This window comes from Anser brachyrhynchus (assembly GCF_964034855.1).
Source record: "Anser brachyrhynchus genome assembly, chromosome: 1".
NCBI lineage: Eukaryota > Metazoa > Chordata > Aves > Anseriformes > Anatidae > Anser > Anser brachyrhynchus.
Window position 1 is genome coordinate 22,173,020 of NC_137694.1, and position 14,731 is coordinate 22,187,750.

The window sequence follows — 14,731 nt, forward strand, 5'->3', positions numbered from 1 at the left end:
ACAAGCTACCTTGGAAGATGGAGGAGAAATATTAGGATATCGTGCTGACCAAAGCAACTCAGTTATTCCATCCGGAAAGCCGAGCACTGGCTCTGTCTTCTTTACAGCATTCCCCTCCACGTGGGTTACTACAAAAGGCAAGTTGCATTCCAAAAGGTAGTCATTTTCTCTTTTTTTTTTCCTTTTCTTTTTAAATGAAAGACACAGCATTGCTTTCTCTTCCCCTCGCAAATAGCTCTGAGCTGGAATGCAGAATAAATGCCTGAAAGACTACTCTGTGCTGGAGGGTTTAGCAGCAAACCAGCAGTCTCAATATGAAACAGATGTGTCACAACAAGTTTTGGGTGGAGAAATGTGTTCACTCATGGTATGAGAATGCTCAGGAGGGACTGCCTCTCACCACGCAGACACAGAAACAATTAAGAAAGGCAGGAGCAGGCTCAGCAAAACCTCGCCAGGAGAAGGAGTGATGCAGACTTTCTTTAAAGCACCACGATCATTCATTCTTCAGTACTCTAACAGGGCCCCAGTGACGAGCGCACAGCATTACTGTGTGTTAAATACATATTTTTGTAGTACTGAGAGTCCCGGAGATCTTGAAGCTTTTCCACGAGGGCAAGTAGGATAAAGTAAATGATGATTTTTGCCAGGAAAATCTGGAGTATTCTCAGGTTGATTATGATCTTCAAGCTGTTGTTCTCTCCCCAAAATCAGAGCACAGAAGTGGAATTTAATTCTGGGGGATGCATTTCACTGGCTACACATAATTCAGAATTATTCTCTTATGACGTAGACATGCAAGGCACTTAAAGAACATATCCCTGCCCCAAGCGATCCAAGAATCTAATCTAGACGTAATTAGGAGTAGGCAAGTACTTAGGGAAATTAGTCATTAGTTTGCAAATTCAGACTTCTGTCTCTCAGCTATAAGCCTCCCTTTTATTTAGTTCTCTCTTTTTTTTCCATGTCTTTTGTGGTGAAAGAGCACAGGAATAATGCTGTACAGTAGCAGAAATTTGGGAGGTCCTGCATAGATCATTCCACAATTAGTTTTGTTAGGTGGCATAGAAGGAAGAAATTGTTCAGGAAGAACTATTTCTAAACTGAAACAGAAGCAAACTAAAAACTCAAGAAAAACAGAATAGCAGCAAGGCACTCAAAACCAAAAAAGCTGGCAATCCAGGCTGTGGATAGATGCTAGGAAAGACCGAGGAAGGGAACAGGGAGGAAGAAACAAATTTTCCTCCTCCCTGCACCCACCGGTTTTGAATTTCAAAATGATATCCAAATGAGCTCCCTTCCAGACGGTGTAATAACCACACAGACCCACCTTTAACAGGCAATTTCTCCTTCCAAAACCTCTTTGCACACATTTCAGGCCCAAAACACAGAGAACAGACAATTAGCAAATGACAACCTTGGTGTGAAGGCAAGCATCTTAAAAAATCCAGCTGCCGTATGATGTCAATATACAACGACGGTAACACCACCAACGAAAGCTAAGAGCATACCGCTGCTCTGCGGTGTTGCAGGCTGAACTCGACTTTCTCGCCTCTGATGTGCCTATCATCTCAGCATTACTGCCTCAGCCGACTTCACTGTTTGTTTGCTTTTTGCATAAGGGGGAAGCTCTGAAGTGCTACACGATGCCAAAGACATTTCTAGGAGAGGCCTTTGATTTCCCACGAGGTCCTGAGCCTGTTCATGGGGCTCCTATGCACCGATGGAGGCAGCAGCAAACGCTTGAGCGCTGCCTTGCTGCTGGCTGGGATCCCTTGGCTGAGTCAGTTCGCAGCGGGTCTGTAAGCGCAGGACAGCCCATGTGGTGACAGTCGGAGCTTAAGAAAAGCCAGGTACAGTTGTGCAGGGTAATTGGTAGGCAAGAGCTAAGTGAAGAGAGCTTGCCAGGAGGAGAAACTCAAGTGCCTGTAACATTCCTTACCCATTACTGCACCAAGAAGCTGAGAACAGTCTGGCACAATCAGTGCTGGGTGCGGGCCAGGAAAGCAGCTACGTGGACACGGTGGACAAGTTACAGGCCTTGCAACAGCAGCGCCAAGCCCAGGTCAGGGCTTTCATGCCACAGCCTCTGCTCCCCTGGTGGGAAGTTTTGGGAGCTGGTCAAGGAGCAGCCGGCATGCCCAGCCAGCGCCCGACATGGAAGGACACATATGCTTTGACTCCAAGTCTGGCTTCAAACTAACTTCATCCCTTTTTGTGTCAAGCAAGCTATTTATTTGGAAGGATGATCTGGAGGGAAAACCGAGACAGACAGGGAAGTGTTTGGCACTGTCAAGCGCACCGGGATGTTTCATGCATTTCTAAAAGGGCGAGCTGGCTCCCTGGCACGCGCACAGGGCAGCCAATCCTTGCTCAGCACAGACTCATTTTTATGAAGATTTATTTTAATAAGTTAGAACCTGTGGCCAGAGCACTGCTCCTGGGACAACCACGCTCCTCCTCCGTTCAGGGCACGTGACAGTGATGGCAGCAGGGTGAGGAAAGGCGCAAGGGTCCTGGATGCTGCCAGCTTCCTCCCAGTAATCAGGTGGAGAGAGCTTGTCCTCGTTCACCACCGCACAGCAAACAGCAGGCAGCAGGAGTGCACGGAAGTGCCAGGAAATTCAACTGTCTGCCTGCCATCCTCCGCATATTACCCAGGTTTTGAGTAGCTCGGAACTTGCTTATGGATGACTGGGCTGTTCAGACAGATGTATTGCAGTTGCTTGTATGCAGCCAAAGAAGATTGCCTGCTATTATTCCTGTCCGCAGGCAGATGACGATGAAATCATTAGGGAGACCCACTTCTGAGGTCAGCTCTGGGAAATTTATTCGTAAAGGATCAATTCAGCTAGGCTTCTTCAGCTCTTAGCTACTGGCTATTTGGGAGGATAACAAACTTCCTAACCAACTTACAATTGCACATCGTCAAAATTTCTTATCAACAAGGCTTGAAGTAAAACTAAAGGCTCAAACAACATGAATAATAAATGAAAATGGCTTGTACTGGTACACTCAGCAAAACCCAGGGGTGGGGGGAAGTGGAGCTCCGCTTTGATTCAAACTCGCTTTCTTTCCAATACTGCATTTCCCTTCCTCCTGCTCTGTATCCCAGCACAGGTTACATGGTTTTGCTTGCTATGCCAAAATCTAAAACCTGCCTTGATGGCTTGTGCTTCTGTACAGGGCAGGAGGTGTGCACATTTACACAGTTTGCAAAGATGAGTCCCAAAGGATTGCTTTAAAGAAACAGTGTGACAAACAGAGAGAAATACAAGCAATTACAGTATCCCAGTGCTGAAAACCTGAAATGCACACAGACAGAGACAGACACTCCAAAATATCCATTCTAAGATGTGTATCTCTGTGATTTGAACTGCTCCAGCTGGGGAAGGGCTGGAAGACTGACAGAAAGAAGGAACAAACAAACAAAAAAAGGTGACATGTCAGGGTGCTCATCTGGCTGTCCTGGACATCATAGTTTTCCAGCCAATTTTAGCTGTTGTGGTAAGGTATGGGGTGCCTTATGACAACGTTTTGCATATAGCTGTAGGTCTTAATAGAGCTTGAACTGGGTGGTCGCCAGAAGTAACCACCCCTAGGAGTTCAGGACAATAAATCTGTGCTAAAAACAACTGCAAACCATGTGCCCGAGGTTTTGGCTAAGGGGACTTATCTGATTGTATGACTTGTTCTGAACAAGGGTAAAACATGCAGGGGGAAAAATATGAGCAAAAAAAAAGTGAAATAGGAAGCTGAAGAACAGGTAAAACAGGATCTGAACAGTTTCACTTCATTATAAAGGAATTCAGCCCATAGCTGGAGGATAAATGTAGGCAGCACAGGTCTTGTATAATGAAAAAAGAAAGCAACCAACACAACAAAACCTGTCTAACTTAAGGAATTAACATGTTGACTTTTCACTCTGCCATATGGGTACTCAACATTTTCTCAGTCTGACAAATGAGTTTGTTCGGGGTGTTTAGAAAACTGTCGGATTTGCATCTTTCCCTCTTGGGCTGGATAAAATGATTATATTGTCGGAGACATTCAGACAAACTCTAAAATCCTTATATTCTTTTAAAATGTTCCTAATATAATCAGGGGTACAGAGGGAAGGAGGCAGGGGAAGGGTTTGCTCCGTAATACTACCTAAGACCAAGCAGAACTATTAAAAAACATACAAACTGTTATGATGGAGGACCAATTCTTCCTGCTATTGACATAGATCAAAGAGCTCCCTTCAAAATACTTCTCCTCAGAGACTCGTAATTTGCCCTGCTATATATTCACCTGAATTGGCAGAAAAGCTGGAAGAGGTGGAGGGCTGTGAAGGAATACTTGTAACAGCAAACTCCACAATACCCTAAGCCATATTCACCTATAAACAGCCTTAATTCCAGAAGCTGCTCTGGTTTCAGAGCGGTAACACAAAGCTCCTCAGATTTAGTAATAGGAACTCCATCGTTGCTCCATAATCTCAGCGAACTTCCTATGAAAGCCAGGGAAGCTTTGGTTTCAACAAAGCTCCACAGTCCTGTGCTGAATCTTAAAATGAATGAAATGCAGCGGTGGCTCCAGCCTGCCATCGAGCATCCCCCATGCAACGCATGCGAACACACCCAGCACACCAAGCGTACCTCAGTGCCACACAAGGTGTCTATTTTGGTGCTTGAAAAGCAACAACACCAAAAAAAGCTGCATGTGCTCATTTTTCTGTGACTTCAGGTTCCCACACCGCTGCTGCTGCCCCTTGCTATGCTCGGGTGTCTGTAGCTCTCACTCCTTGGGGCGAGCCTGCTCACGCGAGTGTAAGCGCTCACTGGCACAGAAAATGCCTGCATGAACTCACCCCACCGTCTGCTACACTGAAGGTCCGGGCTGAGATGCTCCTTCCAAGTCAACTTAGTGGTTAAGATCACGGAATCATCTAGGTTGGAAGAGACCTCCAAGACCACCGCGTCCAAACTCTGACCTACCACTAACAAGTCCTCCACTAAACCATATCACTAAGCTCAACATCTAAACGTCTCTTAAAGACCTCCAGGGATGGCGACTCAACCACTTCCCTGGGCAGTCCATTCCAATGCCTAACAACCCTTTTGGTAAAGAAGTTCTTCCTAACATCCAACCTAAACCTCCCCTGGCGCAACTTTAGCCCATTCCCCCTCGTCCTAACACTGGGCACGTGGGAGAATAGACCAGTCCTCACCTCGCTACAGCCTTCTGTAAGGTACCTGTAGAGAGTGATAAGGTCTCCCCTGAGCCTCCTCTTCTCCAGGCTGAACAACCCCAGCTCCCTCAGCCGCTCCTTATAAGACGTGTAAGATCTCCAGAGCGACGTCAGAGCGGCACCATGGAGCTGGTTTATGTCGCAGTTAGCCCCCTCCATCCCAACCAGCAACCACACCGTGACATTTCCAGCTTCGTCTGGAAGACCTTTAGCTAATAAGCCAAGCCTTTTTTAAACAGGAAATGCTGAGCTTTCCCAGTGCAAGTTCCATCTGCAGACAAACCAAACCTACCAATGTCCGACCACATAATACTTGAACTTTTATCACCCGAGCTGAAAAGGCTGGCAGATTTCACTTTTCACATCTATGGTGACCACAACAAACTGTCTGAAAAACAAAGCCCCACAACAGCCTTTGTATAAAAACGACATTTCCATCTTTTGTTCTGTGGAAATTGATAAACAAGATTACTCAAGCTCTTAACAGCTCAAGCGGGAGGGTATCCAAAGAAGCTTTCTGCGGTTATTACTCGCCACAGTATTTTTAGGGGAGGAAAAAAAGCCCAGAATGAAAACAAGGAACTTCCAAAGGAAGCTGCATCAAAAAGGAGAAGTCAGAAAACTGTCAGAAAAGAACCATCGAACACAAATATCTTCCAAAATAGAAGCATCTACAAAACCACCACAGTCAAATTATACAAGTTGAAATTATGCATTTCTATTCAAACACCAGTGCCAGCCGTTATTAGGCGAGAAATCTGAAAACTGCATTTTAAAGCACCTTCTGTTTTTCTCATCCTCCTCTCTCCTACTCTCTAACCAAGTGAACAAACCATGAAATTATCTAGCTCCAAATGAACCCATCCATGCAATTACCTTATATTCCTCTGCTAAGTTTTATTGCCTGGCAGGAGTAAAAATTAACAGCTTTACTTAGAAACTGAGAAAGTTACCAAAAGCGTATTTTACAGATTCAGACAAAATAGTATTGTTCAAATGTACTTGACACAGGTTCCAACATAGATAAAGGCTCTCACCATGGCGGGGAAAAAAAAAATAAATCAAATCTGCAAAGTTACTCTGTGAGCAGAAATGTTCTAACCTTGATTAGATATACAACCATGAGGATCTACTTCTCCTGAAATAAGGCTCCTTTTCTAACTGTTGTACACAGTCCAAACTCAACTCTTGCAGATTACATCAGACCATCAGGGAATACAGTTTACAAATAAATATTAAAAAAAAAGGACTTGCCAGGGTGAAAAAGAGATATGGAGCACAGAAGAGCGTGATGTACAGTATTCTCAGCCCTTTGTTCTTCCAGTGCTAAGCTAAAGAGGGTGTAACCAGACTGTTACATGAGGAGGCAGAGTGCTACCCATGTCATGATAAAGAGTGAGTGTCCCGAGCAATTCGATGTCCTCCACTGAGGAGGACGTGAACGAGCCCCCCTACCCCAGAGGGACTTTGAAGGCTGTAGGCACAGTGGGGCAGGGCTGCCAGAAGCAGCTCTATAGAGGCAAGGTCACAAGTTGATTCAAGACAAGGAATGAGGAAATGTGGGGTGCAGCCAGAGGTTTTGTGATTTCACGGGTAGCTGAGAATTCCCACCGGACTGCAGCCTTTCCCCGCGCTGCGGAGGAGATAGGGATGGCCCACCCACATACTGCGTAGCTGCTCTGACTAGAGGGTAGCTCCTTACTCTGTGCTACTTATTCTCCATAGCAGTGTGGCACGAGATCTGTTTGACCGTGAATTTGCAGAAGAAGGATATGTTGCTCCCATTAGAAAAAATATAAAAATAAAAAAGCCACAAGCAGTAAGAATATGCCCAATGTCATTTAATGTAAGGGTGGAGGCACATTTATCAGAAGACACACTTGCTTCACTCTACCTTTAAAAATATATATACATTTTTTAAAACCTGCTTGGTCCTCAAGTCAAACTAGCCCTCTATGAGATGCAGGCACTGTGCTACAGCCTTTTCTGCTTCAAAAGTGTCTGGGAAACAAGTTTTCAGTAGCTACACAAGCTCTCAATAAAAATACAGATCAGCTTGCATTCTAGAGCCAGTAAATGATTAATGTCATTGGAAATCTAATCATAAAACCATTGACTATTTAAATGTGGTAATGGAACTGACAAGTAGAACATAAGCTTTCAGCTAGAGAACTTCAGTGCATCACCTTTCTGCTGAGAAACTCTTGGTTTCCACGCAGAAAAGCTAATACCTACAAAGAAGGGAAAAACGGGAGGAAGGCAAAACCATTTAAGCTGAGTGACTGCAAGCTTTCGTGCACATAAAGCCATGAAGACTTAATGCTTATTTAAAAAAAAAAAAAGACTGTTAAATTGACTGAAACAAGATGTAGCTTATTTATGGTATATTTTGCTTCTCAATATACAGGTGAATGGTATCCTACTTGCTCTGGCACCGTGCAATTATGATTCCATGGTCAGTGCGGTTTGGTGCTCCAGGGGCTCCCATCCACCACACCCCCTGGGAAGACGTTGTGCCAGAGCTGGTTACGGCAGGGCAGGGAGCTGGGATCCTCTCGCTAAAGGACAGAAAAACTTCTCATAAGGTTTTCCACTTGCCTGCTGACTCTAAGCCTGAGAAATGACCGAATTGCTCTCTAGGCTGCAGACCTTGCACGTTCAGGGTGAAGGGGACAGCAGCGCGCAGCAAGAGCACGTCAAGGGGGATGAATGCAGCTAGCTGTGCACTCACCCAAGGTCAGGTGTAGAAATGGGAAGGAATTTTTGGTAACTACAAAATTAGGAGAACAGATAGATTTGTGTTTAAGGCAACCCTTGTACAATGTACACAAACTGAGACAGAGGCTTCTAAGACATGGGACAAGCGAATGCAGCACCTAAAATTCCAAACTCGCAATACAGTATGATATGGTTTCTGCATATCTGTGTGATATTTTTGCTGTGGTGATGCCTAGCAATCTGAATTAAAAAGCTGGGCAGTGTGCTGCTGCATGCTAGCGGGGTGAACTTCCACCCTCCCCTCCCTGCCCCAGGGGTTCTCCATCCCAGAAATCCCAGAACTCAACCCAAAGCTGGCCAGGGTCCTGCGCAGCCTCCCGCATCTCGCCATTTAATCACCTATATTATTTATGTGATAGCATGTTCAGCACAATTCAGGAGAGCCACGCTGCCTTTTAACGGCAAAAAAAGACTGGCGCGTTTTTGCTGGTGAGGCATTTTACAACGTTCAGTATTAAGCGTTACAGGTATTTAACTTGACTCTGAGCATACCCATTTTAGCATTAGTAATTAATAATGCTATGTTAACTGAGAAAGTACGGTCATGCTCCAGCAAAGGCCACTGTCAACCAAAGCAGGGGATCGATGAAGCTCGTCCCAGGTCACCCGAGGGCACCCAGCTCTGAGGAGCAGCCCTGGCGCTGCCGTTTCGAGCTGGTGCCTCTATCCTCTATGTTCTCGCCGGTGAGTCAACCTGCGTGCGTAGGAGTTGTGTTTGTCCTGCGAGAGAAAATAAATGGGCGTCCCTGTCTGAAGCATTGCAACACTGCCTTTCTGAAAGGAATGAGGAGTGCGTGGCTGGTTCTTAACAATATGTTATCTGGCACGGTATGTGGCTGGAAAGAAAAGAGTATACAGATAGAAAAGAAGATCTAGGACGAGAGGTACGTCAGTAGTGCAAAGACAAGGAGCATACGAGCATCAACTAAACAAACAAACAAAACAATGTACATACGGGAATGAAAAAACATATGAAAAGATACTTTAAGTCATAAAGGACAAATGTAACTTGTTTAATCAATTATTTTAACGTCTATACTTCTTCCCTTCCCCCCCCCCCCTTCCCCAGTCAGTCTGGCTATGCTGTATCTGCTTTTTTAGATGCAAATGGAACAAAATAATCTACTTAGAGCATTGTTTGCTTACTAGCATATTCCCCAGCTTCCACAAAAACATAAGGGATCTAACGAAGAGATGCAAGGGAAGGGAACAGGCTGGGAGACATGTGGCTTGGCACACTCCAAAATTTGCTCGAGCCTTCTGGCAGCCCCCCAGTATGTTTTATAGGAAATGGTCCTTCCACAGAGCTAGCTGGCGTCTCGTAGACATCACTCCGACTAAATGAGGCTCCTTTCTCTTGCAGGGAGACGACTTCCCTGTTCTCCGTGGCACACCATACGCTGACAGAAAGGCTGCAGACAAAATGCTTTTTGCTTCTTTTCCACCCCTAAACTTTCAGGGACCGACTGCTCCACAAATGAGGCGCCTCAGCAAGCAATCTCTCAGTTGCTCCATAAACTGGCAGGGATAGCTCCAGCCTGGATAAAGCACTTCACACCTCCCCAGCACAGTTTAACATCCTGAAATGATATAGTGTGGATTGCAGGCATAAAATTACTTAAGTGAAATGTTTACTCTTGAGTAACTTAGATCCCTGGATAGCTACATTTTTTCTCATCTTCCATAAAATTAAAAGTTCATACTTTGACGGGAAAAGCATACTTTGAAAAAGGTCGTTCATCTAGCCAAAGGTACTGTAGCATACAATCTTACAATATGTTGATATTATATCCTCATAAAAAACATCTTTCTGGATTCTCACCTAGGACAATAGACTTCTCTAATTCCTCAGAGGTGAATCTGGAAGATCAATAAGGTTTTTGCTGCTTACTTTAATGAATGCCCATAAATAATGAAGGCAGCTTATCTGTATATGCTCCTGAGGGACTGTCATCCATCAAGCCAATAATATCTGGTCAAGCAACTTTCAGACGTTAAATTAGATTCTCTTTACAGAGGATTCATCAGCTTTTGTATCTTCTCCCTTGTAAGAAACACGGCCTCTCCCTTACCGGTATCAGCAAAGGAGTTGACAGGAAAATATTCTCCCAACTGTTCAGTATTCTTGTTAGGAGAACAGCAGAGAAGAAAATAATGCTTTTGCACAGGAAAAAAACTACCTGGAAATCCCCTGGTAGCACTAAGACGCGAGGCAGCTGTGAAAAAATAGACGAGATTGATACTGAGAGCTTACAGTTAGCGAGTTTTAGGGAAAAAGCCCCTTGTTCCCCAAAGGCACTAATAAGAGACCGAAATGGAATAAGTAATGCATTGAGATGCTGCATAAAATCATAATATTTTTGAAAAGCAAAAAGGTGTCCTCCCTTAAGGGGTGCCCTAATAACGATATTGTGTATTTCATTTAATAAACATGCAAAATGCAGGTACTGTTTAAATACATAGTTTGCCAAGACAAAATTAGCTTACCAAACTTGGACAAAACGTTATTATTATTTTTTATTTTCTCTTTCCCAAATCTTTACTTTCAAAATGCACTGTTAAGAAAAAAATAAAACCAAAACAAAATGAAAAGCCATCCCTCCCTCCCCTCACTGCCCCTGTAATTGATTTCTCAGTCTTGCAAGTTGCCTAACGAAGAAACAATTTATGGCTTCCTTTCCCAATTACCCACTTAAGGGTTCGAAGTTTAATTTCAGAGCAATCTTCACTTCAATCAAAATGCACCTGCGCAGAGGGCTGCAGATACTAGAAGAGACTGGCATGTATTTTGGCACATTTCTTTAAAAATAAGAAGGAATTTAAAATACCAATTTTTATTGGTGTTTATAAATCAACTGGCAGCACTTACGCTGTAACAATATACAATAAATAGAACATTGTATTCCAATGACTAGGCTAAATCAGAAACAGTGGCGAACACTAAATGCATAAATATTTTATTCAAAAACACTTATGCAGCCTGTGGTTTGCAGCTCATTCTACGGAAGAAAGTTGCACACTTATAGCTGACCTGCAATGATCCCTTCCAATCCAAACCCATTCTATGATCAAACCATAATATGCTAATTCTGATACATATTTAATCCTACTTCCACTTGCAGAAATACTCATGGATAACATTTCATAACCCACAAAAAAAAAAAGAAAGTGTTCCACCTTAATCATACACCCGTGATCGTGAGGCTGCCTTTGAAGTCTGCCATTATGCATTTCTCTTTCAAGTATGGTCAGTGATAATCTGTTCTCACTTTTCACATCAGCCATTGTACTGGGTTGCTATCAGCCCTTGGAAGACGAACTGTAACTCAGAATTAGGATACCTGAGAGGAAGTTTAGGCCACTGAATTGCAGTACGCTCTTTGAAAGTATTCTGTTTTCTCGCAAAACAAAAAAAGTGCTAACTTTCACTGTATGCATTCAATCTGATCCGCACATGAATTCAGACTGCTGTTTGAAATCCAAATCCGCTTTGAAAGAGAGAAATAGGAACTATACATCCTTCCCTGCGCTATGTCGTGTATTTGTGCCTTCCCGTCCCCTCCCTACAAGATTAGGGTGGCACTACTGATTTTGTAGTGACAGCCACGCAGTGACCTACTGGGCACACACAGCACAACACCCACGCAGCAGCTGACAGCCCTGCTGTACTGCCCTCTCTGCTTTCCTGGCCTCCACGAGTGGCTCACAAATCCCCACCTCTAGGAGCAAAGGGATCACGGGACAACAAGCGTTTCTCCCCGCTTTGGAAGCCCTCCTCCTCTCTACTTGGGGAATTCAGCAGTTTTAAGGAGTGGTAAGTGATCCCCAGGGTTCCCAAAACAGAAACGAATAAAAGTAACGCTGATCCAGGGTGGTTTCTTTCCAGCAGGGTGGTTCTGCATTATTACTCAGTGCTCAGTCTTATAAATGCTTACACCGGTCCCATCTCTCCTCCCTCTCACACATTGCAACAGCTGCATGACAAAAATGTGAAAAGACGCCCACCTTTCCTCTACAGGAGCATATATTCAAAGGTGCCCTTCCCGTTTTGAGCATTTTTAAGTACTCCTTTTTACAACCGGCATCTGGACTTTACTGGACAAATCTTAGCAATTTAATACGATTTACAAAAATATACAAATACTTGCACAAATGAGAGGATTGCTCACAATGTTTTGCATATGAGTTTTTCCCCAGTCAAAAATGAGTTTTAAGCGTGTTGTTTAATCTCTAGTGTAGAGGAGGCAGGAAGGAAGAAGGAACATCGCTTCTTGGAATAAGAATGCAATTAAAATACATAAGGAAGCTGCTGATTTATCCAAACCCTCGCCTCTGTTCAGAGGCTGCTTTCCAAAGTATCATTTCATAATAGGTTATTCTGGAAAAAATCACTAAGACTCAAAAACAAGCTGCAGGTTTTCTTGACATCAGCTTGCTCAGCTAACAAGCTAACATTCCCTTTCAATTAATTCTCTAATTTGCCCAGGCAGTTAGCAGATATATACATCTTCATATTACCTGAGACGCCTTTCAAATTATTCCTGGGTATTTATGCTATTTAAGTCCCTGTGAGCCAGCCACCTGACATTGTTTTTAACCACTTGTTACCCTTTCATCTAAGTTTAAGTATAACCGGGTTAAAAAAAACAAAGATGACGTGCCCAACCTCCTGCTTTCAGCCACGCCGTTCTGAGGCTAGCGAGGGCAGTGATGAATTACCCTCAGCGCTAGGCTGGTATCTTTATATAAGAAAGAATGTAAGGCAGCATTTATATCCATCCCAGGCCTGACTATTGAACAGGAGGGCACCGTGAGCCAGCTGGTAGACAGTGCCTGCTCCCAGGAGCCCATAACAGGCGTTGCAAAGGGCAAGGGATGAAGGCTCGAGGAAAGCAAATGCAGCAAACCCGCTAACTGCAGGTGATGGGGAGAGTTTGGCCAACTCGAGAGGAGAAAAATGAAGAGAAGAGCTGAAGGAAAGCAGGGGGGATGCAGAAAGGAGTGGAGGTGATGAGATGTGAGGAAGAGCTGAGCAGCCCAGGGAAGCAGGGAGCCCAGTCCGAGCTGCAGGACCACCCCAGCGTGCCCAGTGATGCCCCCATGGTTTCTATGCCTACGTGGTTGACCCAAAATACATTCATTTGGTGCTGAAGTAATGTTGTATCTGCCTCATAAGGACTGTTCCATCACAGTCCTGAGATTCCTCTCAACTTTCTTGCTATGGACCAACTGTTTACTCCAATATTAAATCCTACCTAGCAAGTTTAAAACAAACCCAGCTGTCCCTGAAGGGCTAGGTGATTTACGCCAATTAGAAACCTTGGAAATACATTTTAAAAGCAGGCAGGATCCCACAGACGCCTAACAGCCCTCCTGCGTCTCAGCTGTGCTCCAATTTTAGCTATGAAGCAAGTGCTCAAAGCTGCAGTCACCCATAGGAAGCTTAACCCACACGCTGCCCATTGAGAGACAAAAAATATGAAAAAAGTCAACATCCCAGGAGCATAACCAGCAGGTTTTGCCAGTTGTATGTATCATCCACAACGATGATGCCACAGCATAAACTAATCATGCAGGAAGGTACTTATTCAAAAGCTTCAAAAGTCGACACAGGCTTCAATTTTTGTAGGAAGTGTTTTGATCATCACTTCCCTCTCCGCCTAAGCATCCTGAACGCAGTGTACAACCAGCATTACATTTAGCCCAGATCCCTTTGTACATTTCTTAATAAATGTAAACTGTACACAGAAAAGTCCCTGGTTTGTGCCTTCACTTCCCAGACTTGTGTTGCTCCGAGGGAAGCTGGAGATTTGAGGAGGTACAAAACCAGAGTGCAGCAGTTGGAGCATGAACTTCTTACACAACTTTAACAACTCGCATCTTCTAGGAATGGATGTATAATATACTGCAATTTAGGTTTTACTACTGGCAAACTAATGTGCCTCAACCTGAAAACAGTCTCTCTCTTGTTTGTACAGTGCATTGACTTCATTAAGTCAATTAAAATAATCCAGTCCTGTCAAGAACCTCCAAGTGCTCGTGAGCACGCTAAACCCATGGTTTTGGTACAAGTTCTCAGTTGCCACGGGCCAAGCTATTGGCTGCTAACAGATGCAACATAGAAAAGTGTATCTCCTGCTAGTGGTAAGGGAGCAATAGGAATAGGCCATTCAAAAACAAAGCTTAAGATGTTAAATATATTGGGACTATCTGTTGGGATCCTAAGATTCAGTGGGGTTTTAAGAACGTTCTCCTGAGTAATCACCTTCTCCAGCTGGGAAAGAAAGAGACCTCTCCATATGGAGAAACCCCCTCTCACTCACTTTTAACAAAGGACACACGATGTGAAACACCAAGCACCCCCAGAAAGAAAAACAAAACCCAAGAACAAATAACAGCCACTTATCTTCAAAGGTCTAAAGATTTTCTTGGGCATCACAGTATCTCAAAGAGATTTTTATCCTTCTTCCCTTTGTTTGCTTCCCCAACTTTCATTTTCCTTCCCATCCCGCACTATATTTCACCCTTTTATAACAGTGCACAAGGCTGGCATCCTGTCTGCTCCAGCCTGCTCTTCTTGCTGAATGAAGCCACATGGCAAACAGAGCAGCTGCCTATGGGTTTAGATGAAAAGTAGCCCCAGCTTGTCCTCCGACCATACCCATTTTCTTTTCCTGTGCACAAAAACCCATCAATCATCCTGCGATAATGTGGTTTTGC

The 14,731-nt window shown here is 44.1% G+C and overlaps 1 protein-coding gene across 8 annotated transcripts in view; it reads right to left on the minus strand.

Annotated features, from left to right (window-relative positions):
- PLXNB2 (plexin B2) overlaps positions 1–14,731 on the minus strand; it is a 259,864-nt gene that overhangs the window by 146,914 nt on the left and 98,219 nt on the right. Inside the window, exon 1 of one of the 8 annotated variants that reach the window (XM_080598195.1) lies at positions 10–8,214. The exons of the other annotated variants lie outside the window; for them this stretch is intronic. The gene's annotated coding sequence lies outside the window, so the exon portion shown is untranslated. Of the gene's footprint in view, positions 1–9; positions 8,215–14,731 lie in introns of those variants that run through there. 8 annotated transcript variants of the gene reach the window in all.